Source organism: Patagioenas fasciata, unplaced genomic scaffold (genome assembly GCF_037038585.1).
Source record: "Patagioenas fasciata isolate bPatFas1 unplaced genomic scaffold, bPatFas1.hap1 Unplaced_43, whole genome shotgun sequence".
In the NCBI taxonomy this organism is placed as follows: Eukaryota; Metazoa; Chordata; class Aves; order Columbiformes; family Columbidae; genus Patagioenas; species Patagioenas fasciata.
The window spans coordinates 563,891-591,722 of NW_027288760.1; the positions used below are offsets into that span (position 1 = coordinate 563,891).

The window sequence follows — 27,832 nt, forward strand, 5'->3', positions numbered from 1 at the left end:
ACCAATTGCGGCCTACAGAAATAGAGAAATGATTGATAAATTGATTGGGCAAATGGATCGATTGGCTAGAATAACTAAAAAGGCTTTTCAGGAACTTAATATACAATTACAGGCTACGACTAAAATGACCTTGCAGAATAGAATGGCACTCGACATAATGTTACTGAAAGAAAATGGTGTCTGTGGATATTTGAAAGACAGAATTGATCGTTGCTGTATCCATATTCCAAACGTAACTTTGGAGGTTGAGAAGGACATTTCCCAACTGACCCAAACAGAGATGGAGCTGCAAAAAGAAAAGCAGGATGCAGAACAGAGCTGGATAGGAGCTCTGTTGGATTCATTTGGTTTAAATTTAGGAGGATGGGTACATTCACTACTAGAAAGCTTAATTGTACTTACAATTGTGATTATACTTCTTTGTTTATTATATGCAGGTATTGAACGCGTAATTAGTCAAACAGATGCTAAGAATAACCACATTTTTAGTGTCCTGAGTAGGAATTACGCTAATCCTGTATTTGACAGCCATCCAGCTAGCCCTCCAGCTTATGAACTGTCACATTTGCCAAATCACCAACCAAATCAATAATTGAAGAGGTTGTTTCAAGTGAAAATCCATTGTCTAAAAAAAGGATTTTCAAAGAGGGGAAGATGATAGTAATCAACCTTACAAGATGTTTTTTTCCATGGAACAGGACAGGATGGGTCTTCCCTGAATATCGCTGGATCTGTTACAATTGAATAAATATTAGGATAGCAACCAGCCCTGTAGCCATAGAACTCTTGTAATCAGTAACCAAACTCTGTTCTTAAAGCTGACATAGATTTATGGTATATTCTTATAACGCAGGTAACTGTAACCGAGCCTTATTTTTAAGGTGGACATAGATTTACGATATATTCTTTTAAAGTTGATACCGTAGAAAATAACTGATAATCATAGCATCTTTTAGACAGAAAGTTTGTGTTAGAATAGGTGTGGAATATGCTAATGGTTGTCAGGGGTGTAATGAATATGTATGTGACTGACTTGTATAATAAGGTATGGTCTGAATCAGCTGTTCGAAGCCAGCTTTGGTTGTGAACCCCCGGTTTCCCAGTGCTGAAATAAAGCACCGCATATAATTACGTCCATGGTTATGTGTCCTGATTGCTAACAGGTCCATTTGGCCACTCCCAGGTCCCTCCCGAACTCCTGGGTCCCTTGGTGCACTACTGGGTCCCTCCCGAACTCCTGGGTCCATTGGGGCACTCCTGGGTCCCTCCCGAACTCCTGGGTCCAACTCGAACTCCTGGGTCCCTCCAGAAATCCTGGGTCCCTCCTGAACTCCTGGGTCCGACCCAAACTCTTGGTTCCCTTGGGGCACTCCTGGGTCTCTCTTGAACTCCTGGGTCCCTTGGGGCACTCTGGGGTCCCTCCCAAACTCCTGGGTCCCTTGGGGCACTCTGGGGTCCCTCCCGAACTCCTGGGTCCCTCCCCAGCTCTTGGGTCCTCCCCGAACTCCTGGGTCTCTCCCTGAGCAGCTGGATCCCTTGGGGCACTCCTGGGTCCCTTTCCGAACTCCTGGGTCCCTTGAGGTATACCTGGGTCGCTAGGGGCACCCCTGGGTCCCTCCCGAACCCCTGTGTCCATTGGGGCACTCCTGGGTCCTTCCTGAACTCCTCGGTCCCTTGGGGCACTCCTGGGTTCGACCCTAACTCCTGGGTTCCTCCAGAAATCCTGGGTCCCTCCTGAACTCCTGGGTCCCTTGGGGCACTCCTCTCTCCTTCCCAACTCCTGGGTCTCTCCCCGAACAGCTGGATCCCTTGGGGCACTCCTTGGTCCTTTTCCGAACTCCTGGGTCCCTTGAGGTATACCTGGGTTGCTAGGGGCACTCCTGGGTCCGTCCCGAACCCCTGTGTCCATTGGGGTTCTCCTGGGTTCCTCCCGAACTCCTGGGTCCGACCCGAACTCCTGGGTCAATCTTGAACTCCTTGGTCCCTCCTGACCTCCTGGGTTCCTCCCGATTTCCTGGATCCGTCCCGAACTCCTGGGTCCCCCCCGAACTATTGGGAGCCTCCCCGAACTCCTGGCTTTCTTCGGGCACTCCTGGGTCCCTTCTGACGGGCCTGGGACAGTGCTGGACGGCCTGTGGTGGAGATGGCCAAGGGCACTGGCAAGGCTGAATGTCCCTGACAGACCCAAGGGCTTTGTCCCCTTGTCTATGGCTGATGTTCCTGCCACCAAGGCCTACGAGGAGACACATCAGTTGTCACGGTCCCGGGGCCTCCCTGCGCCCCCTGGGGAGGCTGAGGAGGCGCCACACTACTGTCCTCCGCTTGGCATCGCACTCCAAAATGCAACTTTCACCTCAAATCTCCTCACAAACTCCCCCAAAACGCCATGTTTTTCTACCTCAAATTCCCTCCAAGTCCCCCAAAACACGATTTTTACTTTCAAATCCCCTCACAAACTCCCTTAAGATGCCACTTTTTACCTCAGATCCCCTCAGAAACTCCCAAAAAATGAGGGGGTTTGCCCTGAAAATGAGTATTTACACCCTACAGATGGAGCTCTAGGCCCAAAATAAGGCTTTAGGCCCTAGAAATGAGTATTTGGACCCTCAGAATGAGGATTTAGACCCTAAAAAGAAAGTTTTCTTCCCACGGCACGGCAGTGAGCGCGTCTGTCACATCCCCCATCCTGCACCCGTTTCTGGGAGCGCTGGACGGAGCAGCGGACTGTTCAAGACTGAGAGCAACGGGGGTGGAACTTGTAGAAACTGGGATTCAAATTTGGCCAAGGCCACCCTGAGAGCACCCAGGTGCCCAGGGCTGAGCTGACCCTGGGCCTCCCAAGGAGACACCCTGGCCTCCCTCCCCAGGCGCAGGGTCACAGTGGGGCCCTTTGTGACCTCACACTGTGACTCCCACTGCCCCGCATGTGCTCAGCGCAGCCGTGGCCCCAGCCCACACTGTCCGGCAGGACGGTGACGGGACAGGGTGCGAGCACGGAGCTGGCGAGAGCCCCGAGCGTAGCCCACGTCTTTCAGAGATTCATAGAATCAGAGAGTCATTTTGGGTGGAAGAAACGCTAAAGATCGTCGAGTCCAACCAGCCACAACCTATCTCTAGCTGCCCTGGCAGACTCACGCAAGGAGTCCCTGAGTGCAGCTCCCATCTTTCACTAGCGAGGAGCTTCCAACCACAGCCCACGTCTTTTACCGCTGCCCCTGGCAGACCCGCACCACCAAGACGTTTAGCTGAAGCTCCCCAGTTCCCGACTCTCACCCCTTCACCCCATCGAGCAGGATGGCGCAGAGACCCCCCAGCCGCCCCAGGCTGGCCCTGCAGGACGTCAGGGCTCGTGGGGTCGTCCGAGCTCCATCGCAGCACGAGGTGGATGTGGCCCAGCCACCAGAGATTGGTGAGTGAGGGGCCTTGATTGTCTGGGCAGGGTGGGGGGCAGCCCTTCCTCTGCTCTGTCCTGCAGACCTGCAAACCCTCTCTGCAGCCCTCCCTGCTCTCCTCCTTCATTAGATGCCAGCTGGTTACCTGTTTATGAATTTGAAGAGCAAAGCGTGAACTTCATCGTGACCTTTGTCGGCAACCCAGACAAGGTAACCACGGCTGTGTCAAAGGCGGCTGTGCCGGCGTCTGCTGGCAGGGGCTCTGCTGCGGGGCTGCTGGAGGGAGCTGGCTGGGCAGAGCTGCTGCTCCCAGGTCTCCAATGGGCACCGCACCCCGTGCTGCGGTGCTGCTGGGCGTGTCCCCATCTCACACTCCCTGTTTGTCTCTCTGCTCTACGTCTGCCAGGAGGAGAGCCAGACGATTCGTTTTCTCCTGAGCATCTGTGAGCTGTGTGACAGCAGCCAGCGCCGCGGTCTGACCCAGGGCCTAGATGTCTTCTGCCAGAGATACGAGCTGGCAGAAAATATCAAGGTGAGGGGATACCTGGCGGCTGTGGGGAAGGGATGGAGGCCCCTGGCACCGGCACCCTGTGAGGACAGCGTTGGGCAGGGGCTGGTGGCACTGGGTGCTGGCGGCTGCCAGGTCCCATCCCGGCTGTGCTCTGCAGGTGCTGCTGGAAGAGGAGCCCAGAGAGCAGCTGCGCATGGCGGTGTGGTGGCAGGCCACGCTTGCCATTGCCACATTGAGGTACCTGTCCGTGGCTCCTGGCGACTCCCAGAGCCCCATGTCCGCCTGCATGAGGCCTCGAGGCGCTGCTCCCAGCACCAGTGTCTAATTGGCTCCTCTGTCTCTTTGCAGCTCGGTGGAGGGAGTGCTGGAGGGCAAAGAGAGAAGTCTAATCCAAGTGGTCTTCTCCAGTCTCTTCTTGCCTCCTCCAGAAGAGGAAATGCCATACGCCACCTATTGCGTCTACTTCTTGGTAAGTGCTGGGTGAGCTACAGGAGCCCCCGGTCCCTCTGGGCTGCTCCCCTACCACCCCATGCTGCGATATGACCATAGATCCAAGGCAGGGCAGGGTCTCAGCTCTGCTGTCCCACCCTCATCCCTTCATCCCCTGCCTGTGGGCCTGGCCAAGTCCAGTTTCGCAGGCTGCTCTGCCCGCAGCAGATTATTTGCCGCTGGGTCTCTCCCAGGCACAGCAAAGCAGCGTGAGAGTCATCCCTTGCTGCTGGGAGCTCAGATCAGTCCCCTGCGGGCGAGAGGGATGGCAGGAAACATGGCCACAACTCCTTGTCTTCTTTGCAGACCATGACATCCATGGACTTCATGCTGCAGGAGTTGCTTCTCAACTCTCCTGCCTGCAGAGTCGGCGAGCTGCTGCAGAACATCTTCCAGGTCTGGGGCGTGCAAAGTCTGGGCTTCACAAGGGCTGTTCCTGGCCCTGGGGGACGGGATGTCCACTCTGGAGGTGACAGTCCCACCCCATGCTGTGCAGAGACAGCGCGCTGCCGGGAGGGTGCCCACCTCCCTGGGAAACCTGGGGCTGCCCTCCAGGCAACTCCGCGGCACAGTGGCCGCAGAGGGTGGCATCTGCCTTCCTGCCTGGCCACAGGGCTGGCCCGGGGCCTTTGTCCCAAGCCTGCCAGGGATCCTAGGGCAGGAACCCCACTACAGGCTTTGCTCGAGACCAGGGGAAGCCTTAATGGAGTGGGCCAGTCCATCCCAGCAGCTGAGCACTGCTGCTTCTGCTGGAGCGGGGGGCCGTTCCCAGGGCTCACCAGCAGCTTCTCTCTTCCCAGATGCTCTTGACTTTCACCAGTTCTGATAGAGCACATGTGCGGCTGAGGGCCATGGGGAGTATTGAATGCCTGAGCGCTCTGCTGTCCACACGTGCCACAATGCGGGTAAGGAGCCAGGCACCCTCCGGCCAGGCCGTCTCATCACCCCTGCACCCCAGAGCAGCCTGCAGCTCTCCCCACGCAGGGCTGCTGCCCAGCCAGCTGCTTTGGGAGCTGTGACCAGCACAATCCTGGAGAGCCCTGACTGCCCTGGACACACACTTGGATTCAGGGCTTTGGCACCAGCTGCCTCCCTTCAATCATCCTCCTGTTCTTTTTCCCTCACCCAGGACTGGCTCCACTCTCAGAGAGACATACACGGCGATGTCAGCTATAGAGACATCCAGTTTCCAATCCTCGGACAGCTGCTGGGACATCTCCTTCTCCATACTTCTGGGGAAATAGAAAGTGAAGCCGAGGAAGCCGTGTCTAGCCTTCAGAGATTCATGGCTCGGCAAAACAGTAAGAGAAGTTGCTGTGGGCTTCACCCCCCTACGCACGGACATCTCCCCCTATGTCTGCTGCTCTTCCTGACCTCCTTCAGCCCTCACAGCTGCTTCCCACAGCATCCCAGCTGTCATTTTGCTGCAACAGCTAAGTGCTCTCCTGAACTCTGGGATCCATTCTCTGCTGCTCCCATTCCTCCTTCCTTTCAGGATCTAGAACCCCGCTCTTTTGTGGTTCCCAGAGCCAAAGCTACGGCTGATTGCCATGTCCCAAAGCCATGTGTTCCCTCCCAGTGCAGAGCAGATCCATCTCTGCATCCTCCTGGCTGGTCCTGCCAGTACTTCCAGCAGGAAGCTACTCCTGATGCCCTCCAGAAATCTCCTTGACCACTTAAGTCCTGCCACCTTGCAAGCAGATCTCAGGGCAGTTTGGGAAGCTTCCTGGCAAAGCTACTGTGTCTTAGTGACTTTTCTGTGTTTCCCTACTGTTTAGGCAGGAACAATCAAGCACAACAGCCCCCTTTGGAAGGTGATCTCCCCGACTTGGGGCTTTGGGTAAGCAGCTAAGACATACTAATCAGCTCTTGTTGGCGCTCTTGTTCGGCATCAGCCGGGGACTTGTGTGAGCAAAGATCTTCACAATCAGCGGGACTGCCGTGGTCTCCCTGTCCCTGCTGAGAAGGTTCCTGCTGTCCCTGAGCAGGGACGATGCGAGGGCTGCGCTCCAGTGTCCCAGCAGCAGCCCCAGTCCTCCTGGCCACCAGCAAGCTCTGGTTGGCAGCAGGGCCAGCACCCTGTGCCCAGGGCCCCAACCCGCCTCCCGCGCCCCGAGGCCTCTTTTCTCATCCTCCCCATGCAGACACTGCCACCCCTGCTGCCAGCTTTGCTGCGGGCACTGCCACCAGCACTGCTAGGCGACTCTGCAGGGCTGCTGGCGCTGCCCAGTTATGCAGCACCATCAGGGCACTTGGCGTGATATGGCTTTGCTTCCTTTCTTCCTCCTCTAGTCCTGTGCACCATACCTCAGACTTTCTGAGAGGACAGACATCGTCCTTGTGTTCATTGAGGCGATGAGAGACTCCAGCATCTTTGACAAGGAGCACACGAGGGACTTGCTGGATGTGGTCATGCAAAACCCTGGCTTCTGGCTGGCGGATGTAAGTGGCCTGTGGCTGGAGTGCCCTGCCTTTTGGCCCTGTCAGGTCTTGTTCCTCTCTCCATCCCTCCTTCCCAACCCCTGTTGTCTCAGGCACCTGAAGCCACATGAAGGCAGCAGAAAGGGATGGTAAGGGCAGCCGAAGAATCCACCGCACTCCAGCAACAGCACCATCCTCACCTGTGTCCCCTCCAGGTGCCAAAGATCACGAGCTGCATCCATGAAAACCTGGAGAGCACCAGCACGGCACCAGCCCGGCAGAGCCTGGACTCCCTGCTTCTGGTGATGGCTGACAGGAGACCGGGGGAGGTGGTCCGGACGCTGCTGAGGATCGCTCCAGCAGGAGACAGGTACTGACCCCAAAAGCCATGAGGGTTTGTCCCCTGTGGGGAGAGGGGCCCGGGGACTCTCTGGCTGCCAGAGCCAAGGAATCCTGCAGGACACCCCCGAGGAGCAGGACCCTCCATCCCACCACGCTTTCCAGCCCTGGGGGTCAGCCAGGCCCGCAGCAGCCACAGCTGAGCGAGCCAGCCCAGAGCCCCCCACCGCGCCCCTGCCAGCCCCACGGGAACACCAGCTCAGCCTCTGCTGCTGCCCAGGGCATCCCATGTGTCCTGCAGCACTGTGGCCCAGGCTGCCCTGCTGACAGAGCGCTCTGGCTTGCAGGACTGCCCTGGCACTGTGGGAGGTAGTCTTCTCCGCACCCCGGATACCGAAGTTCTTCAAGAAGCTCCTCAGAGAACTCCAAGTCAGCAGAACATTCTACAGCCTGATCAGCTCAGCCACAGACCAGGCCTGCAAACTGCCCTTGGCTGTGAGTTACCAGGAAAGGCCTCGGTCACCTTCAAGAAGCCCAGCAGGCTCTGCCAGTGTCTCACTGCTGCCTTTGCTTGAGCTGATGCCCTCCAGTGAGCTTCAGTCGGAGGATTCTGGTGGCGAGTCCCACGTCCAGAGCTGTCAGAGGCATCCAAGCCTGGTGATAGCCTCCCTGGTCCTCCAAGTCCTCATGAGACTGGCAGAAAGACCTGACATGGTGAGCAGGGTGGCGTCAAGGGGAGCACTGTTGTCAGCTGGGGCTGGGGCAGCAGGTGGGGCGGTGGCTTGGCCTTGGCTGGGGGTCAGGCGGTGGGTGAGAGCTCCAAATGCCCTCCCTGCCGTGCTGGAGCCTGATGGCTGCCGGGGGAGCTTTCCAGGCACAGAGGCTCTCCCAGGCATCTCCCCTTCAGGCCTGTGGGGAAAGGGAAAGGGGATGGCTGAGCAGGGCACAGGGAGTCCTCGCTTTTCTTCCTGCCCTGGCCCTGCTGTCCTGTGTCTCTGCCTGTGTGCCCATGGCCGCCACCTACCAGGAGGCTGCCACAGAGATTCCTGTGCCACCACCTGCCAGGAAGCTGGACAGGAGGCTGGTGCTCAGTGACCAGCTTGCTTGCCAGGGTGGTCTTTGAGTGTTTCACAAGAAGGAAACTGTTCTTCACACAGGCAAGAAAAATGCAGGTTTTCCTGCCGCACGTCATCGGGGTGCTCGACTACGCCAATGTAGACATCAAGACGAAGGCCCTGGAGTTCTTCCGAAATGTGATGGGTCACCTGAAGAGGGAGGAGACCAGCCCCATCACCAAGCAGCTGGTGGAAAAGCTCCTGCCCCTCTTTGATGATGTAAGGCTGATGGAGGAGACCGAGCCCTGCGGGCGGGCAGCTGTCACCCCATGGGCAGCACTGGGAGTAGGGTCCTCTCCACTGGGCTCTTACAGGATGGGTTCTGGGCTTTGCAGCCCAGCACAGCTTCCTCCTGCACAATCTGAGCCTGGAGCATCTCCCCTCACATCAGCCCCCATACTGCTGCTGCTCACCCTGGGCAGAGAGCCGCTGGGTTTGAAGTCCGACTTTCCTCCTTCCTCCCAGGTGTCCAGCCGGCTGCGAGAGCTCGCCATCCGCCTCTTCAGAGAGCGGGTGCAGTCAATGATGGGGCATGACAAGAAGAGCATGAAGAGCTATGTGTGCCGTGCACTGCTCCCCCTCTTCTTTCATCTGAGCGACGAGAGCGACAGCGTGGTCAAGGTACAGCTTCCACACTGAGCACTGAGGCAGAGGAGGGCGTGCCGATACCACATGGGTGGCCTGGGCACCAGGGGACAGGGCTGCTGGCAGCTGGCAGCCTCCACCAGCACAGCCCGTAGGAAGGGTCCCTGCAGACCCAGCGCGAGCCGCAACAGAGAAGCTGCCACAGCCATTTCCATCACCTGCCCTACCTGGTCCCGCAGGGCTCAGCAGCGGCCCGTGGCCACCGAGGCCTGAACAGGCACGTCCCTACGGGCTCCTCAGCTGTCCCTGCAGGTGCTGGGGCTCAAGCTTTGAGCCTCACTCCCTGTCCCCAAGGGCTGTGCCCAAGAGAGCTCCAGATGTTTGGGCCAGGGCATGTCTCTGCTCCCAAAGGGCAGGATTATCCCAGCAACAAAGCCAAGAGGAGGGGGACACCAGGTGCCATCTCCCAGCTTCTGCTGTTCTGCAGGCCGCCAGGGAAGCCCTCCTTGCTGCAGCAGAGCTGCTCCAGTGGAAACAGCTCAAGCACTCGGCACAGACACAGCAGACATGGAGGATTGCAGAGCGCTTGGTGAGGACAACGCCCAAGGCTCAGGGCAGATGGGTGCTGCCCCACATCTGTGGGCTGTGGGCTCTGCAGAGGTGCCTCGTCCGCCCTGCTGCAGCCCGCAGCTGCATCCTTGTTCCCTGTCCTCAAGAACAAAGCCCCCAGGGGCTCTTCCCTCTGCCCCACACCCAGTGGGAGGGAGGGCTGCCAGCACCCCTGGGACCCCTCGGCCTGTGTCTCTCTGTCAGCCTCAGCCCCACAGGGCTCCTGGCTGGGACACAGGAATGGCCTGGGGGGGAAGGGGAACGTGGGTTGTTGGGAGGAGAGACAGCGACTTGCTCACACCCTTGTGCTCTCTCCAGCTGGAGCAGGACAGGAGCAGGGCTGAAGAATACTTGAATCGCAGCCTGCCGTACCTGAAGGATGCTCAGGCCAGCTTGCGAGAGGCGGCCGCGAGGTTCATCGGTGAGTCACAGCCCCCGGGTCCCTCTTTCGGCAGCATGGCCCCAGTCCCCGCCGCTGCCCAGGCGCAAGGAGCAGCCCTGTGGCTGCCAGAGCCCCGGCTGCCCCGTGCAGGGCCTCGGGCTCCCCTCCCAGCCCTGCCCACGTGGGTGGCCTTGGTGGCCGCCTTGCTCAGTCCCACCATGTCAGCTACTGGTCTTCCCTGACGAGGGGAGGGAGCAGGGCTCTGACGGAACTCTGTGCCCAGGGCTGGCTGCGCGGCCCCTGAGGGACCGAAGGGAGGAGGAGAAGCTGGCTGAGATCTGCAGCGGTGAGTAGGGAGCATGGTCCAGAGGGGATGCCTGGGGGTCTCTGCAGACGTGGGAGCTCTGGGTTCTGCTTCTTTCTGTTGCAGCCCTTCAGCCCTTGGAGCAGGACAGCGAACCCTCCATCCGCTCTCTGGCGGCTCAGACCATCCTCATCCTGAGCAACCCAAGGGAGCAGCCAAGATCGCGATGGACCCTGCGAGCCCTGTGCTGCTGGTGCCGCTAAGCCCGGCGGAGGTGCAGCTCTTCTCGGGAGGAGGGCTGGATTTTAATAAAGCTGGAGGAGAATGCCAAAGCCCCGGTGCCCTTCAGATGTGTAGTGCCCTGAGCGTGCTGAGCAGACGGCGTCGTTCCTGGGCTCTCCCGCTGCCGCAGGACGTGGCGGGTTCACAGAATCAGAGGACGGTTTGGGTTGGAAGGGACCTTCACACTCATCCAGTGCCACCCCTGCTGAATGGGAACTGCGGAAGAACCGACGTCCTTACGTTCCTTTAACTGCAGAGTGGCAGTCTGGGGGGATTTTGAATGTGTTAGCTCTGGTGGATACGGGGGCTGAGCTCACAGTTTTACGTAGTGATATTAAGAACAAAGATGCTACATCACAGATTTGTGGTTTGGAGGGACATCTGACCCCTGCTCTCCAAGCTACTGTTACCCTCACAATCGCAAATCCCAAGCCATTTACTGAAACAGTGTTGATTGCCCCAATTAAAGAATATATCCTGGGTATTGATGTCCTAGCAGGGCAGACGGTTGAAACCTTAAGTGGTCGTTTTGCTTTCGGCTCTCTGCACGCAGGATTTGCTATCTGGTCTGTAACTGTCTTGTGTGGATTCCCAAAATGGGATCCTGTTGTGCTGCCTGCACCTGCCAAGGTGGTGACTCTAAAACAATATCGCATCCCGGGGGGGAGGAAGGAATTACTGAGACTATTCGGGCACTCCAGCAAGTGGGGATCACTAAAGAAACCATGACGGCTTTCAATAATCCTATCTGGCCTGTTTGAAAAACAGATGGCACTTGGAGAATGACTGTAGGCGATAGAGAATGGAAGAAAGTCACCCCCCACACCTTGCAGTTATGGTGCCAGCCCTTCTGAGAGCTTCTCTCTCTGCCTTTCTCCCAGAGACGGCGCAGCAGCGGCTGAGCACGGCTCACCAGAGGAGACGGCGTGAACAGCCCCGCCAGGAGCTGCCCGACTACCCTGTGACACCGCTGGCCGCAGCCCAGGACCTCAGTGCCCCGACCGAGGGTCTCCCCAGCACCCTGGGTGAGGCTTCCACACACTGCGGGTGGGAAGGGACTTGCCGGGGGGCAGCTGCGCTTGTACCAGTGTCTCCAGAGGCTTGGGATGCTCCTGGGGGCTGGGTTAGTGCCCCTGTATGTAAACCTCAGGTGTGAATTGGCCTCCGCGTCCTCTGCAGGGGCTCAGCGGAGCTCTCTGAGCCAGCGCAGTGCCCGGAGGGGGCAGGAGGGGAGAGGCAGGTGGGTTAAAGCCCGTTTGCCCTGGCTTTGTGGTGTCCCCATCCTGTGCCGTCAGGTCCCTGCTGGGTCTTTCCCCAGGCGGGGACGCCCTTGGCGGCTTCCCCTGCGGGTCTTGCTCAGACTGCGAGGGTCTGGGCTCCGGATGAGCACGAGGAGGGGTCCCCTTCATGGGGGACATGGCACGAGGGAGGCTTTGGGATGTTTCTCTTGTTGGTGAGCAACACCCTGGACTGCGACCCTGTTTCTGTGGCACTTTCTGGGATCATTCCCACACTTCCTTCCCCTCTTCTCAGGGGGATGATTACTTAGAAAAGGAGAAGATCCTCTTGGAGTCCCTGAAGAAAGCGCCATACACCACTTCACGTCTGTCAGCATCCCGTCCGTCCTTCTGCCCTTCTCTGGACCGCAATTTCTTTGGGGTTTCGCAGTTATTTCTGGAGATCCCGAGGAAAGTGCCCTACTGCGCTTCACCTCTCCCAGCGCCCGGCCATCCTCCCTGCCCCCGACCACCATTTCTGAGAGGGTTTCTTAGAGAAATGGGTTTAAAAGCCCAAGGCTCTTTCGCCTTGTGTTCCCTGCCCCTGAGAGGGCCCCAGCCTGGACTGTTTCTCTGCTGTACCTTTTAAGTTGTATTTTATCTTATAATTAAGGCATCTTTTTAACGCGCAAACATCTGAGACTCTGATACAGGGAACCTGGGGTCAAGAACGTTTCCGGGACAGTTTTGTGCGCATGAATCCGCGTGTGGCACTGCTTTGCTGATGGAGCTGGGAAGGAAATACTCGTCCTTCTCTGGAGCCGAAAACCACACACAGTGGTTGGAGAAACTGCCGGTTTGACTCGGAAGGATGGAGCCAGAATTTGAGGGCAGAAATCAGTTGCCCCAGGTCCTTGGGTCTGGAGATTGTTCCGGGATGTTCTTCTGGTTTTTAAAGGCCGTCTTCCAGAAAACAACAATCCAAGTGAAGGGTCCAGGCTGTGTTTTCCTCCCCACGCATTTCCCTGTGTGATCTGCTCTGTGACCCCGCGTGAGCAGGGGTTGGACTGGGGGTCTGCAGGGGTCCCTTCAGCCCGGGATTCTGTGACTCTGCCCTGCGGTTCCCCAGCACCCCCAGGATGTTCCACAGCCCACAGGCAACTGCAGCTTTTCCTTTTTGGGCCGATTTCTAAAAAAAACCTGGCTGTGGTTTTGGGCTTCACCTCCTGTCCGGGTACCCCGGGGTGACAGCGGGGCCTCTCCAGTCCTTCCGCGGGCTCTGCCCGGTCGGAGCAGCAAGGCCGGCGATGGGGAGGGGTTCCCGGGGAGGGCAGAGCGCGCCCCGCAGGGCTGCGGGGACGTTTCTAGGCAGGCTCCGCGCTAAACAGCCCCGTTGCTAGGGCAGGGGGGCATTCCCAGCCCGGCGCTGCGGTAGACAGACCCGTTGCTACGGCTGCGGGGCCTTCCAGGCCGGACTCCGCGCGGCGCGGCCCCCGTCGCTATGGGAACGGGGCCCTTCCAGTGCGGGCGGCGCGCAGCATGGCGGTGCCCCTGCCGAGCGCGGCGCTGAGCGGCGTCCGGAGCGGGCGGGCGTTCGGCACGGCTGGTGAGTCCCGGGCCGGGGAGCCCCGGTTCCCCTGGGCGGGCAGCGGGAGCCGCTTGCGGCGTGGCGGGGAGAGCGCTTGGGCGGCTGAATTCCTGGCGTGGCCGGCTTGGGGAGGCGGGGGTGGCTCCGGCTCTTCCCGGGCTCTCTCGGCCTCATCTCTTGCGCTCTGGAGAAAGTGGGAACTCTCTGGCAGCGAAGAGATGGAGTGAAGAGCAGAGGCAATGCCGCTGTTCAGCGGCATTCTTTATTTCATCAGCGCTGGGCAGCACTGGTAGAGTCTTGCACCTGGGCAGGAACAAGCCCAGGTTCCAGCCTAAGCTGGGGAAGGACCTGTTGGAGAGCAGTGTAGGGGAAAGGGAGCTGGGGGTCCTGGGGACAGCAGGGTGAGCATGAGCCAGCACTGGGCCCTTGTGGCCAGGAAGCCAATGGTACTTGGGGTGGGTTAGAAGGGGGTGGTCAGTAGGTCAGAGAGGTTCTCCTGCCCCTCTGCTCTGCCCTGGGGAGACCACACCTGGAATATTGTGTCCAGTTGTGGCCCCTCAGTTCCAGAAGGACAGGGAACTGCTGGAGAGAGTCCAGTGCAGCCACCAAGATGCTGAAGGGAGTGGAGCATCTCCCGTGTGAGGAAAGGCTGAGGGAGCTGGGGCTCTGGAGCTGGAGAAGAGGAGACTGAGGGGGGACTCATTCCTGGGGATCAATATGGAAAGGGGGGTGTCCCGGAGGCACCCCAGGTTCGTTTAAGGGACAACAGGGTCCAAACCAACTTTTGTTAAACCGGTGAGAAACAGGGTTTTAGCATCCAAAAGTGACTTGAATACAGGTTCAGGTACCAGTTGAGGAAAATTATGAAGGGGCAGCAACCAATACGACAGGCGGTGCACAGAGTGCATGCACGTGGCTTCACCAAAACAGTGCCGGAGCCGTCCCTGAGTCCGGGAGGAGTCCGCACTTGCCTGAACACGGTGTGGGGTTATTTTGAAGAGATACACGTGCTGTAGTGAGTACGGAAAGTGCACACTCGCGATTCTGCGAGGGTAAATTTATAATACACTCGCAATCCTGCGAGGGTTAATACACGTGCAGATGTGCACGGAAAGTTACACGTGCTTGTGCGGAAGCAGGGGAGGAAAATACACACGCGATTGTGCGAAGAAATAATTGATACACATGCTTGTATTGAGCACGGAACGTTACACTTGCAAGTGTGCATGGAAAGTACACGTGCTTGTACTAAGCATGGAAAGTACGCGTGCAAATGTGCACGGAAAGTACACGTGCTTGCACTAAGCACGGAAAGTACGCGTGCAAATGTGCACGGAAAGTTACACGTGCTTATGTGGAAGCACGAGAGGAAAATACACCCGTGATTATACGAGGATTAATTTTACACAGGCTCGTATTGAGCATGGAAAGTTACACGTGCATGTGTGCACGGAAAGTATAAATACACTCGCAATCCTGCGATGGGCAGTTTCACTCACACCTGCAGCGGCAAGGCAGCGGAGTCTCCATCCCGGGGGGGCTCTCGGCGGCAGCATCTCGCTCGTGCTCCGAGAGACCCGCGACAAATGGGCGAAGTCTTGACGAGAGTCCCGTTTGTTATTGGCTGATCAGATCTGACTGTGGGCATTCCAGAAGCTTCTCTGTGCCCCCACTCTGGCTGTGGGTGCACCTGAAGCCTCCAAACATCCCCCACACTGGCCGCAGGCGCCCAGCGGCTCCCTGGCACCTCGGCGCTCCCTTCTCCTAACGGCCCTGGCCAGGGGCTCTGGGGCCAAACAAAAGAAGCTGTAGCAGAGAGAGGGGGAGATGTGTCTACTCCTTCCATGATGAAGGAGGGAGGGGGAGAGAGGGGGGTTTGCACCTTGCCACACCCACTGTCCTGTACTGTACCCCACTATACTGCCCCTTCACCCTGCATACCCCCTCCCACCCCCCCTGCACCCCAATGTCCTCCACGTGGTGCTGGTGGATGGATCCAGCTCAGCACAGGGTGGGGTGCCCGACTACTCTTCCTGGGCCCCCCCCAAATCCTGCTGTGAACCAGCAGGTCCCAGTACAGCCCAGCACCGCTGTGCCTGCCCTAGGGGGTTGCAGCCAGTGGGGGGTGCCCAGGAGTGGGTGCTGGCAGTTTGGGGGAGCACCCACCTGGCCCCAGCCCAGGGCAGCGTGTTGGGGTGATCCTGGGTCCCCACACCATGACACCCAGCAGCAGCCACTACGTGTGTGTCACAGGGCTGTGCTTGACACACACACATACCCAAGCACCTCAGAGCCCCCACCACCCTCTCCCATGGGCATCCCCACTCCGATGCCTTCATCACCCTGAGCATCCTCACCTGCACCCCCCTGCTCCTGGACACCAATTTAAGCCCAGCAGCCCCAGTGCTGGGATGTGTTGTGCTCAGCTCTGTTCCCTGTGCCCACTTTGGGGGTTTCCTGCTTTATCTGCCCCCACTTAGGTGTTTTATTTCCCCCTGATGGATGCTGGATGTGCAGTGGGACCTGCTGCTGCTGCCATGGTCCCCCTTTGCTGCCCAGGGTGGGGGTGCTGGGACCACCTGCAGCCCCAGCTCGTTTAGGGGGCAATGACTGGCAAACCAGCCTTCCCCCCACCCCGGGGGCACCCATTCTGCCCCCCTCTTTGTGCACTCTAGATTCTCCCCATCCCTCTTCCCCTCTGCATCCTCTCTCCAGTTCCTCTGATCCCGAATATCACAGCTCCTGTGCTTCCCCCTCACACCCCCCATGCCCCAGATTCTTTCCTGGTTCTCCCCCATTCCTCTTTACCCCTCCAAATCCCCTCCAGCTCCGTTGCCCTCCGCAGGACTTTGCTCCTGTCCCCTGCTCAATCACCTCTATCCCCACCAAGCACCTTCAGCTTGGCTCTGGTCCCTGCATGCTCACTCCCACCCTGTGTGACACCCCCTGCACCATCCCATTCCTTTCCCCCTCCCCATATACACTTGGATCCTCTCTGGACCCGTCTCCAAGACCCTCCCTGGGTTTCTGTGCCCCCTGCTCTGCTCCAAGCTCCTCTGGGGCCACCCAGACCCCTCTGTCCCTTCCTCTGCTCCCCGTGAGCTTGGGCAGGATGTTCCCCCCATGTCCCCCCTGGATGGGACCCTGCCCCACGATCTCACAGCGAATAGAGCCTGGAAAGAGGCTTTGCTGTCATCCGCTCTGGGTCGCCCATGGCGTGGCTGGGCTGGGACAAGCACCAGCCGCCTCCTTCCCCAGGGGAGCTGGAGCTGGTCCCATCGTTGTGCAGGTTTTGGCAGTCGTTCTGCTTGCTGGTGTTCTTCAGATGACCTGAATCCCAGAGCACAAAATCTTTCCCATGGATATTTCTCCCAAACAGGCACGGGTGTCAGAGCCGGTGAGCTCCGGAGTGAGCGCTGTGCTGTCCCCGCGCTGTGCTTTGTCCCTGCGTGAGCAGTGAAAGCCTGGCAACTGTGTGGGGGTGTTATTTTTCCCTGCTAAAGTGGCTGAAGCATTTCAAAGGGTTTCCCCAGGTGTTCTTGGCAGAGAGCTAAAGCCAGGCACATTTCCCTGGCCTCTGCATCACCCAAGACACTTCATTTCTGCTTTTCCACCAAGCTGAGTGGTGCCGTCGATGTGCTGGAGGGAAGGGGTGGCATCCAGAGGGACCTGGATAGGCTGGGGGGTCCATGTGAACCTCATGAAATTCAACCAGGCCAAGTGCGAGGTCCTGCACCTGGGTCAGGGCAATACCCAGTACCAGCACAGACTGGGGGAGGATGGATGGATGGATGGATGGATGGATGGATGGATGGATGGATGGATGGATGGATAGCAACCCTGTGGAGAAGGGCTGGTGGGTGACAAAAGGGACATAAGTCCACAATGTGCATTTGCAGCCCAGAGAGCCAAGTGTGTCCTGGGCCACATCACCAGCAGGTGGAGGGAGGGGATGCTCCCCCTCTGCTCTGCTCTCCTGGGGCTCCCCAGAGAACCGAGTTCAACTCTGGGTTGTCCGGCACAAGACAGACATGGACCCCAGGGGCTCTGTCCCTCTGTCACCAGTGCTGCCTCAGTCCCACCCTGCTCCCTCCAGCATTTTAGAACGATGCTAAAACCCAACCTGTGGCTGGTGATGCCAACCCAGGCGATGTGTGGCTCAAAAATCAGCATCACATATATTAACCCTCCTAAAACCAACATGGAAATGGCAGATGTTTGTGCCTCCTTGTGTGGAAGCAGCTCTGGCTGCCTCATCCCGCATCCCACCCTTGCAGCTCCAGGACAGACCCCACACTGGTGGCCCTGCCTGCATCTCCTGTCCCAGAACAGCCAAAGGAGCCGCTTGTTTTGGCCTCCAACTGGCTGATTTAGCCTGGTTCCCTTTCTCCATGAAGGATAAAACCCGGTGCTGAGGCTCCGGTGTCAGTCCCAGCCTGTGCCTACCCTCCGTTGTGTGTCATTTCATGTGATTTTGATCACATCCTTGAAAACAAAAAGAACCTCCAACCCACTCAATCTCAGCCCTCCCAAGGCAGAGATATTTCCGTGTGGTGAACGCTCCCATGCAAATTCTCCCATGTCCTATTTTAGGTTTCTCGCCGGCACCGGCTGCAGACAACTGCGCTGGAGCTCCTGTCAAGCCTTAGACAAGGTTCTCAGGGATAGGGGTCAGTGCCAGGGGTGGGTTATGGTTGGGTTCCATGATCTTGAGGGTCTTTTCCAACCAAAATGATTAATGAGTTTTTAGGGTTTATCCCAAATGATGGGAACCCCCGGTTCCAGCTCTGCTCTTTACCAAATACCTTTTAGAGGCTGAAGAGGAAGGAGACGCAACACCTCAGCATACGGAGGATCTTCCCCAAAGCTTCCCAGTGTCCCTTCTGTCTCTGCACATCAGGGCAGGGCACAAGGGACAAAGTACCACCAGCACGCTCTGAAAGGTCATCATTTCTACCAACTGCAACCTGATCTGGGTGAAGATGTCCCTGCTCACGGCAGAGGTTGGACTGGATGAACTGTGAAGGTCCCTTCCAACCCAAACTGTTCTGTGAGTCTGATTCTGGGATTCTATGATTTTCTTCTCTATGACCTTCAGGCTGTCGGAATACCTGGAACTGGGACATTCCCAGCTGTTGACCAACAGACTCTGGGTCTTGGATTCGGTGATGTCGCTGCTGAGAGGTGGGTTTCTCGGTCAGCTGAGGCTTTGGCAGATGTTTGTGGACACACACGGGCCCACTGGTGCAGCCAGAGCCGTCTGGGGGACAGAGGTCCCAGGAAGTTGCTGGCTCCACAGGATCAAGGAGGGGAAGCCAGGCTGCCCCCGGCTTTCCTCTGGCCAGGAACGCCGTCCCCACCCCAGCCCATCCCCAGCTCTGCGAGGAGAACAGCTGGGTGAGGGCCAGGGCGATGGGGCTGCCTTCAAACCCAGGTGAGTGCTCCTCAGGGTTTGACCCCCATGCGTCCCGGGTGACAGAAGTGACCTAGGACCCCCCATTGCAGCTGGACCACAGGTTTGGGAGGAACGAAAAAGATCTGCTTTATTAAACCCAGTGGAGAAAGGGTACAAGGGGTGGCGGGGGAGTGCAGAGCCAAATGGATGGTCTGGGCCATCCAAAAGACGTGGGGTGGTGGGGGCATCCGAAGCACAAGGGATGGTCTGGGACATCCAAAGCTCTCCTGGAGCGACTGCTGGGTCTTCTTGCTGGCTTTCTTCTTGCTTTCGATCAGCTGCTGCCCCTCCTTCTTGATGTCTTCCCGTGTGGGGACGTGCTCGTCATCTTCGTCATCAGATTCAGAGGATTCTGGAGGAGGGAACAGAGAGAAATGGGCTGGGGAGGGTCTGCACGGCCCCCTCCGCTGTGCCGGTGTCACCAGGGAGAGCCGGCACGTTTTGGAGGGCTGGTGGCTTCACAAGGAGCTTTCCTGCCAAGCCCTGGCTCTTCCTGCCCAGCATCCCAGGCTGAGCTGCAATGCCGCTGTGACCCATCCCCAGCTGTCGGGGCTTCCCAGAAAGGTCTGGAGCCACGCGGTGCTGGACGCCGCTCCAGCTTCATTCAAAAGAGGTGGCAAGCTCCAAAAACTCAGTGGCTCCTCCAAGAGCATCCAATAGGAAGAGGCCACAGACAGACCCCAGCACTGGTTATTCTTCACAACCAGGTGATTTTGAAGACAAGGCTCTCCCTCCTTGCCCCATAGCATCTTTTCTTGTTCCTTCTGTGGTTCGATGCTCACCACCCCACTGGCTGCCTTCATGCTCCCACATCCCCACCTAAAAGCACCACCCATGCTCAAAGGCTTGGAGACAGCACAAGGTCTGGAGAGAACTCATGGGCTGGACTCTGCTGGGACAGGAGAGACAGGCGAGGATGGTCACAAATCCCAACAGGCAGGGGCAGGGACAGTCCCCGTGGGACGCGTCCCCGCTAAGCTCTCCTACCGTCATCACTGCTGTCTCTCTCCTCAAAGGAAACCACCACGTTCCGAGGATCGCTCGACATTTTTTTCTCCAGAAAATCCCTGGCCTTCACAAAAGTCTGTGAAAGACACCCTGGGTTCATTGCTGAAGGGGAGGTGGGTGTTAGAACCCAAGGGATGCCCTTGATGATCCCCTGGGGACAACACCCTGCAGTGCCCAGTGCCACCTGGAGCTGAGCTGCTCCATGGGGCCACCTCCATCCTCCTCACTTGGGACGGGCCATCAGGAGGAGCCTGGTGCGGGTCCCCGAAGACCCCAGCAGGGATGGAGACCCCACGTACCCCGTTGCTCCCATCGGGGATGTGCCTGTCAGGGACAGGTGGGCTGCCCGCTGTGCCAGGTACTGCAGCTTCTGGCCCAGGTACTGGAGCTTCTCCTCCACCCCCTGGGACAGGAGAGAATCATCCTGGAGACAGAGAGAACCACCTTGGTGGGCAAAATGAGCCACTTGGGGTGACGGTGGCTGCACCAAGTGTCACCGCGCTGTGTCACTGCACCACCCAGCGCTGGGTGGGTACCTGGCCGGGCACGGTGATGCCGTGCAGATGCAAGATGAGGTTGTCGATGTTGTTTTCAAACCCGAGGAGGAGCTCAAGGTCCCTCAGCATCTGGGCTCGCATGCGGTCCCGCCGGGCCTCTTGTGACTGCAGTTTTGCCCTGAGCTCCTCCTCCAGCATCCTGTAGCCAAGCACAGCCACATCCATACAACTGCACAGGGGTGCAGAGACACCACAAATCCGTTGCAAAAGCTGCTCAGGTTGCAACCCACCCCCCTGTGCCGTGAGCGGGGACATCTTCACCAGCTCAGGTTGCTCAGAGCACCGTCCAAGCAGAGTTGAGGGGCAGCATTTTCGGTGCAGGGCTTTAGGGTACAGGACTTGGGGGTGCAGGCTTCGGGTGTTCAGGACCTGGGGCTGCAGTAATTTAGGGTGCATTGTGTGGGAGGACAGAATTTGGGGTGCAGGATCTGGGGTACAGGTTTTTGGGTGGGGAATTTGGGGGTGCAGGGTGTTGAAGGACCTAGGGGTGCAATATTTGGGCTTTAAGGGTTTAGGGGGGCAGGATCTGGAAGTGCAGAGTTTGGGGACAGGATCTGCGGGTGCAGCATTTGGGGTTACAAGTTTTGGGGGTGCAGGGTTGAGGGAATTGTTTGAGGTGCAGGGTTATGAGAGTGCAGGATTTCCAGGTGCAGAGTTTGGGGGCGCTGGGTATGGGGCAGCAGGATCTGGGGGTGCAGGTTTTGAGGGGAAGGATCTAGGGGTGCAGGTTTTGGGGGTCCAAGGTTAGATAGGATTTGGGGCTGCAGGGATTTAGGGTGCAGGGCTCTGGAGTAAGGGGTGGGAGTGAGGCTTTGGGGGTGCAGGTTTTGTGTTTTCAAGAACTTGGGGTGCAGGGTTTGGGGGTGAAGACTTTTGGAGGGCAGGGTTTGAAGGGTGCAGGGTTCAGGTGTTCAGGACTTGGATGGAGGATTTGGGGGTGCAGGGTTGGGGAGAAGGATTTTGAGGTGCAGGATTTTAGGTGCACGGTTTGGTAGGGCTGAGTTTGGGGGTTCATGATTTTGGGGTGCAGGGTTAGGATTTGGGCGTGCAGGGTTTAGGGAAGGATGACATTGGGGTAAAGGTATTTGGGGTGAAGGGTTGGGTAGGACAGGATTTTGGGGTGCCAGGTTTGGGAAGGAAGGAAGGAAGGAAGGAAGGAAGGAAGGAAGGAAGGAAGGAAGGAAGGAAGGAGGGAAGGAGGGAAGGAGGGAGGGAGGGAGGGAGGGAAGGAGGGAAGGAGGGAAGGAGGGAAGGAGGGAAGGAAGGAAGGAAGGAAGGAAGGAAGGAAGGAAGGAAGGAAGGGAAAGTAATGTCGTGCTGGGGCATCGCTCCCGCTTTCCAAGGAAGAACAGCTGCACCCGATGGCAAAGGGCTATCAGGACTTGATCAGCGTTCATCAGGGTGTGAGGGGAGAAGGAGGTGAGGCCCACCTGGTGGAGAGCCAGCTGCAGGCTGAGGTGATACGATGTGCTGGCCCAAATCTTAGCGAACTCTGGAAGAACAAGGGAAAGACCCGTCATGCTCTGAGGCAGCAGCCGGGAAGCCGGCAGTGCTCTGCCCTGCCCGCGGGGGCACGGGGCTGCGCTCCACGCGGCTCTCGGAGGCTCAGGGCAGGCCCTGGTGTCTCCCCAGCAGGGGCCAGTTTTGCCGGGTCACATCTCTGAACACACAGAGCACACGTGGCCCACGAGCACCTTCAGCTCTTCCATTCAGACATGAGCTCAGCGTGGGCAATGCCCAGCGCCAGGCAAGGGCAGCCCCTTGGGGTCAGGGGCTTCTGCCTGGGCTGCCCCAGGAAGGCAGGGGCCACGTCAGGGAGGGAACCAGGAGCCCTGGCTGCCACATCAGCCCCTCAGCCCTTTGAGATGGTCAAGCAGGTCCCTCCTTGCAGTCACCACTCCTGAGCAACCACCCCCCACAGTCCTCGGGTTTCCATGCCTGATTTCAGAGATGTCCTTGACCCAGACACACATGTGAAATTGGGCCTGAAGGCCTTACCATAACGCTCCAGCTTCTCAGTGGTTGGAGTCGGGTGAGGCTGCCAGAAGAGGTCTCTTGCCATCTTAGTTCCACTCCTGCTTCAGGTCAACAACTGCAGAGAGTGGCTGGATGATGGCTTTACTGCTTCCTGCAAAAAGCCTCCTCTTTCTCCTCTCTGCTCTTCTCTCTTCCTTTTCTTTCTTCTCCTCCTTCTCCTCCTCCGTCTCCTTCTCCTTCGGAGCTCTGGTCAGTTGTGCTGTTGGACTAGAAGCGTCTCTCAGCCGAGGTGTTTCACTGGCCGGGGGCCCTGTCTGCCAGCCAAGGGCCATGAGCAGGGTGGGCTGTTGGTGGAGAAGTTTCTGGTGCTTTCAGGGGGTGGGGGAGGAAGGTGCATCTGCCACAGCCCCTCACAGTGTCTGGGAGCTGGAGGGCACCCAGCTGAGGATGGTGCTGCCACTGGAGTGCAGCCATTTCCTCAGCTGCCTCTGAACCTGCTGCCCTTCCCATCCCAAAGCTGCTGCCTTGAAATCGTTTCCGGGTGCCTGAGGCAACGGGGCGAGGGAGGGAAGAACAAGGCCTGGAAGGGCTCCAGGGCAGGGCAGCCACGGGCCGCTCACCTTCCTCAGCCAGGAGCCAGGTTCTCTCACGGCCACATCCATGATGCTGCTCGCCTCCTCCTTGTCACAGGTGCTGGAGTCTCTCATGGCCTCAATGGCCACAAGGGTTGACGTTTAAAACCTCTACTTGAATCTGAGCTGTGGTCAGTTGTGGTGGCGGACTAGAAGCTTCTCTCACCTGAGGGGTTTCACTGGCCAGGGGCCCTGTCCGCCAGCCGAGGGACACGGCTGTGACTGCAGTGCGCTGATAAAATAAAGAAGGCCGTGTCACGGGATCATCGACTCTGCTGTTATTTCTCCATTTGTGTGGCGTCTGGGCCAGCACCACCGCTCCTGAGCCGGGAGCCCCAGGAGGTGACGGGGCCCCAGGGTTTTGGAATTTGACAGTGGACTTGGAGGTGCGGGGAGGAAAACTGGCAGCTCCTGCACACCAGGAGGGGCTGTTGTCCATTAAAACGAACCAAGTGGCTCATGATGTTCAAAGCCGGTTTAGTCCAAAGGACTCAAAGACACTTATGCTTTTTCTATGGATAAACAACGTTTAATCCAATTCCTTAATTGTATTCTTTAAACATGTGTTCATTAGAGCATAAGCAAAACAGCGCTGGGTGCGTGGGGGATTCACTCCACCCAGCACGCACACTTTTAACAATAAGAAGTGTGCTTAAATACAGTAAGGTATTACATATTCATAACGACCCCAGGAACGCCTCTACATATTCATGAAGTGAGTCTCAGATCACCATTCCCATAGCCCCTTCTCGCCCCTCCCCTGTTCGCCTGCGCAGTGTCACTTGGTGAATTTGAGGAGGGGTCTTTAGGGGTCTCTGGATGAAGGCTCCTTCAGCTCCGTCACAGTGGACTTTTTCCCTTTGGCTCATTACGAGGAACTGGTTGGAACTCAAGCTACCAAACCGACTGAAACCGGACTGGCGCCCCCTTTTTGCTGTAAATCTTGGCTGTCTTGTCTCCTCAAGGTTGCAGCTGGTGCTGTAAAACTTCTTATCTTGGCATTCGATGAAGTCCTGCTTTTTTTAGCACAATTGGTTACATACAGCTCTAAACTAGATATTAATTACGTGGTTTAAAATGTTAGCTTGTTAGTAGGCCCTTACTATATAGTTGCTTAACCCTTAAAACGTTAGTTCCCTCTATCAATAAAACTTCCTAAACAAGTTTCATAACTTTTTACATAGAACTTAACCACCTTTTTCCCTTTTCCAAGTTCAGAGTCCGTGCCTCATTTGGTTATATCTGTAAACATTCAACATCTTAGCGCAAATCACAACTGCATTTTTCACATTTTTCACAATTCCCCCTTTTTCGTTTTATCCTATTGATTCGTGCTTTGCCTCAAAGTTAGCTAGTACTTGCCTAGCGGCAGCTAGGTCCAGTTTGGTGTTATCTTTTAAAATCATCAATTTATACCCCGTTTCTTTTGTTGCCGTTTCAGGATCTATAGGCATAGCTGAGATTTGCATGCCTTGGACTACTGAATGTATTAACCGAATAAAGCATGGGATCAAATATGGTACAAACAGTAAACCCAGAAATGCGCATACTATCATGAACCCTATTTTCTTCCACCAGACTACCATTTTGAGACCAATATCCATTAGGTGGACTTGGCCACCAAGTAGGAGGAGTAGAGGTATTTGATGAATTTGCCCGCAGCACTAACAAGGGTTTGTCCAATGTATTCACTAAAATCTCGTTTACCATCCTCCCTTGACATGCATATCTGCCCTATTATTAAGTGACTTAATACCCATCCTTCTGGTCTTTTTTTTTCTTGAGTTACATGAGTTCTGTTCCGCACCAGTAATCCTTCTGGGCTTACACTCTCTCCTCTCCAAGGCCACTGTTCTGCCATGTGAGACCCCCACATATCCAGCATGATGTGACATTTAATTCCTGGGCTATCTTTTCCATAAGGTCTATGAACAGGTTTTTCCCCTACTGTTGGTAATTGTAATCCCTTGTCTTTTTGCCTTATTTCTTCATACCAATCACTGCTTTTCTGTACCACTTTCTGTTTCTCTTGCCTTCTTTTCAATTCCTGAGTGGCACTCTTAACTAACTCCTCCTTATACTGATCTTGCACTCCCTTCCATCTGAATAGCCCCACATACCAGCTTGTGTAAAACAGATACTCTGTTCTCACCTAGGGCAGGAGACAGAGCCTACACCGAGTCCACCTTTCCCTAGATTAGTTGCTACCCGTAACTTCTGCCCTTGGATTTCACATTTTTCCAATTTTGTTCTATCAATCATAACATCCAGAATTAACATGAGTGTGATAATTGAGAACATATTGTGTCAGTTGTCTTATTCTCACGTGCTTATAGCATTTGGTACAGGGATTGGGCAGGCTAAGTAGGGAACAACAAGTCACCACTCCTAGCAAGAGGATCAGGTCCAGGTTTCCGCACCCTCTGCCTCTCTGGCTGAGCAGGTTGCAGCCGGCAGCCGAGTTCGTCGTCTTCTCAACAGAAAGGGCAGTGTCCCCGCCTTTCCTATTTTTGCCGTTAGCGTGGCGATGTTTTATCGTTTCCCACCTCTTGGCCTTCACTTCCTAGGAACAACAGGAGCAACATGGAATTTGATTTCTCTTTCTACACTCTATTCTTCTCATCACTGGTGGACTCTCTAAATTCCCATTCATCCCTTCAGTAAATACCTCCCACCATTCTTGACTATTCTTTTTCTGTTCTTCCAGTGGCAACTAGAATCCTCAACCGAGCTCTAGTTTCCTTATCTTCTATTTTTAGACATTTATTATGCAATCCTGTTGGTAAGTTCCCTTTGTGGATATGCTTATACCACAGTCCATTTACAACCTAAACATCGAAAATAACAAGAGAATTACATATACAACTTGGTTCAACACATTTAACTATTAAACCATTCTCATTTTCATTTATCAATTTCAATTCCCCTGGTTCTTGAGTTACTTTCCAGGTTCTTTCTTCCATCAGTGGTCCTTTAACTCAAGAGATGTGTGTCCATCCTTTCTCTGCAGTCCAAACAGCTGTTCCTGTAGTTAAAAAAGCAAGAAAAAGACCCCTCCCATCATGGGGTTTTCTTCACTCTAGAATGATGAATCCAGGCATTCTGTTCTCTAATATTGGTAGCAGTGAAGGATATCAGGAGGTCTTGAAATGGACCTTCCTATTATGGTTCCAAAGTTCTCTGCAAAAGACTTCACATACACATAACTAAAATGTGGCCCTCTATCAGAGGATATAACAGCTGGAACTCCAAACCTTGGTGTTATTTCATGTATCAATGTTCTAGTCACCTCCTAAACTTTTGCTGTCCTGGTAGGGAACGCTTCTGGCCAACCTGAAAAAGTGTCAGTTAATACCAACAAATATCGGTGCCCCCCTTTTCCTGGGAGTTCTGAAAACTCAATTTGCCATTGTGGTCCAGGCCCATTCCCCTTACCCATTTGACCCATTTCTAGCTTGGGCGTATTTCTGGGATTAGTCTGGAGGCAAAGATCACACTGCTGTCACCTGTTTTACAGCGATATACAAATTTCTAGCTCCTGTTTCCCCTAATCAAATGTTTGCATAGTGGTTCTACTCCCCAAAATCCTTTCTTATGTTCTTCCCTTACTGAAGGCCAAACTAGATGAAAGGCGACAATAAGTTTTCCCTGGGGAGAGGGGGCGGGGTGGGGGGGGGTGAACCCACCCTTCCTCATTATATGATTCTTCTAAATCTATGATGAGTTTCGATTCTCTTTAGTATACTCTGGCTTACCTGTTAAAGAGACCTGCCCGCCAAGGACGAGAGCACTTTCTGTTTTTACCTTTTGCTTAGCCGTTTGTTTTGCCTCTCTGTCCACCAGCCTTTTCTGATTCCGAGCTCACTTTCTGGTGTGCCTTAATGCACGGTTGCCATTTTCTTAGGAAGTTTAACTGCTTCCGGTAGTTTCAATATCTCCTCCACACGTTTGATATATTTGTCTTGAGAGTTCAAAAGTCCCTTTTCTTTCCAAATTGCTCTGGGCACATGCACAACCCTTATGGTTAGCTGCTTCCGTTTTCAGAGTTTTCAGTAGGAATGTCTTTTAGATTTAGTCGATTGTATTATGTTGCTTCGATGGTCTCCAGGCAGTCATGATGAACTGGTTCTCCAAAATTACCACTGAGGAAAGAAGCTGGGTTGACAACGTTAGTGACGGTAATTTCTACACCATCTTGTTAGACACTGTGTGGGATACTAGCACAGTCATTTTCTGACCCATGGTAAATCTCCAGGCCTCCTGTACATTCAGTACCACTGCAGTAACTGCCCACAGGCATCCAGGCCACCTCTTCGCAGTTGCGCCTAACTGTTCGGAGAAATAGGCAACTGCTCGTTGATATGGGCTGAGATCCTGTGCCAATGTACCCAAGGCTATTCCCTGTTTCTCGTGAGAGAATAGGAAAAATGGTTTACTCATATCTGGGAGTCCTAGAGCAGGGGCTGACATTGAAGCCTTTTTAAGTTCTTTAAAGGCTCGTGTGGCTTCCTTATTCCATTGCAGCTGTTTCTGGTCCATAGGGTCCAGGTCATGCACGTCTCCTTGGTTCTAGTAGCGATTAGAACGTCATCCACATATTGTAGCATCTGTCCCTCATCAGACAAAGCTTCCCAGGATTAAAAATCTTTAGCGAGCTGATTTCCAAATATTGTTGGGCTGTTCGTGAATCTTTGTGGCAACACCATCCACGTGAGCTGGGTTTTACATTTATTTTAGGGTTTTCTCATTCAAATGCACGTATTGTCTGGCTGGCTTCATGGAGAGGGAGGCAAAAGAAAGCATCTTTTAAATGATAAACCAAGTCAAATTAGGTGTTAATACTCTCAGAGGGGTGTATGGGTCTGCTACCACTGGGTAGAGGTCCTCAGCTATTTTGTTTATAGCTCTTAAGTCCTGAACCACCCAATATGACCCATCTGGCTTGAGGACAGGCAACATAAGGGTGTTA

At 55.7% G+C, this 27,832-nt stretch overlaps 1 long non-coding RNA gene across 1 annotated transcript; it reads left to right on the top strand.

Moving 5' to 3' along the window:
- The first annotated feature begins 13,124 nt into the window (after positions 1 to 13,124).
- LOC139826859 (uncharacterized) lies at positions 13,125 to 23,126 on the top strand. Its single transcript, XR_011736987.1, has 3 exons — positions 13,125 to 13,252; positions 18,047 to 18,668; positions 22,922 to 23,126. It is a non-coding gene; the product is annotated as an uncharacterized lncRNA (long non-coding RNA).
- Positions 23,127 to 27,832: the final 4,706 nt, after the last annotated feature.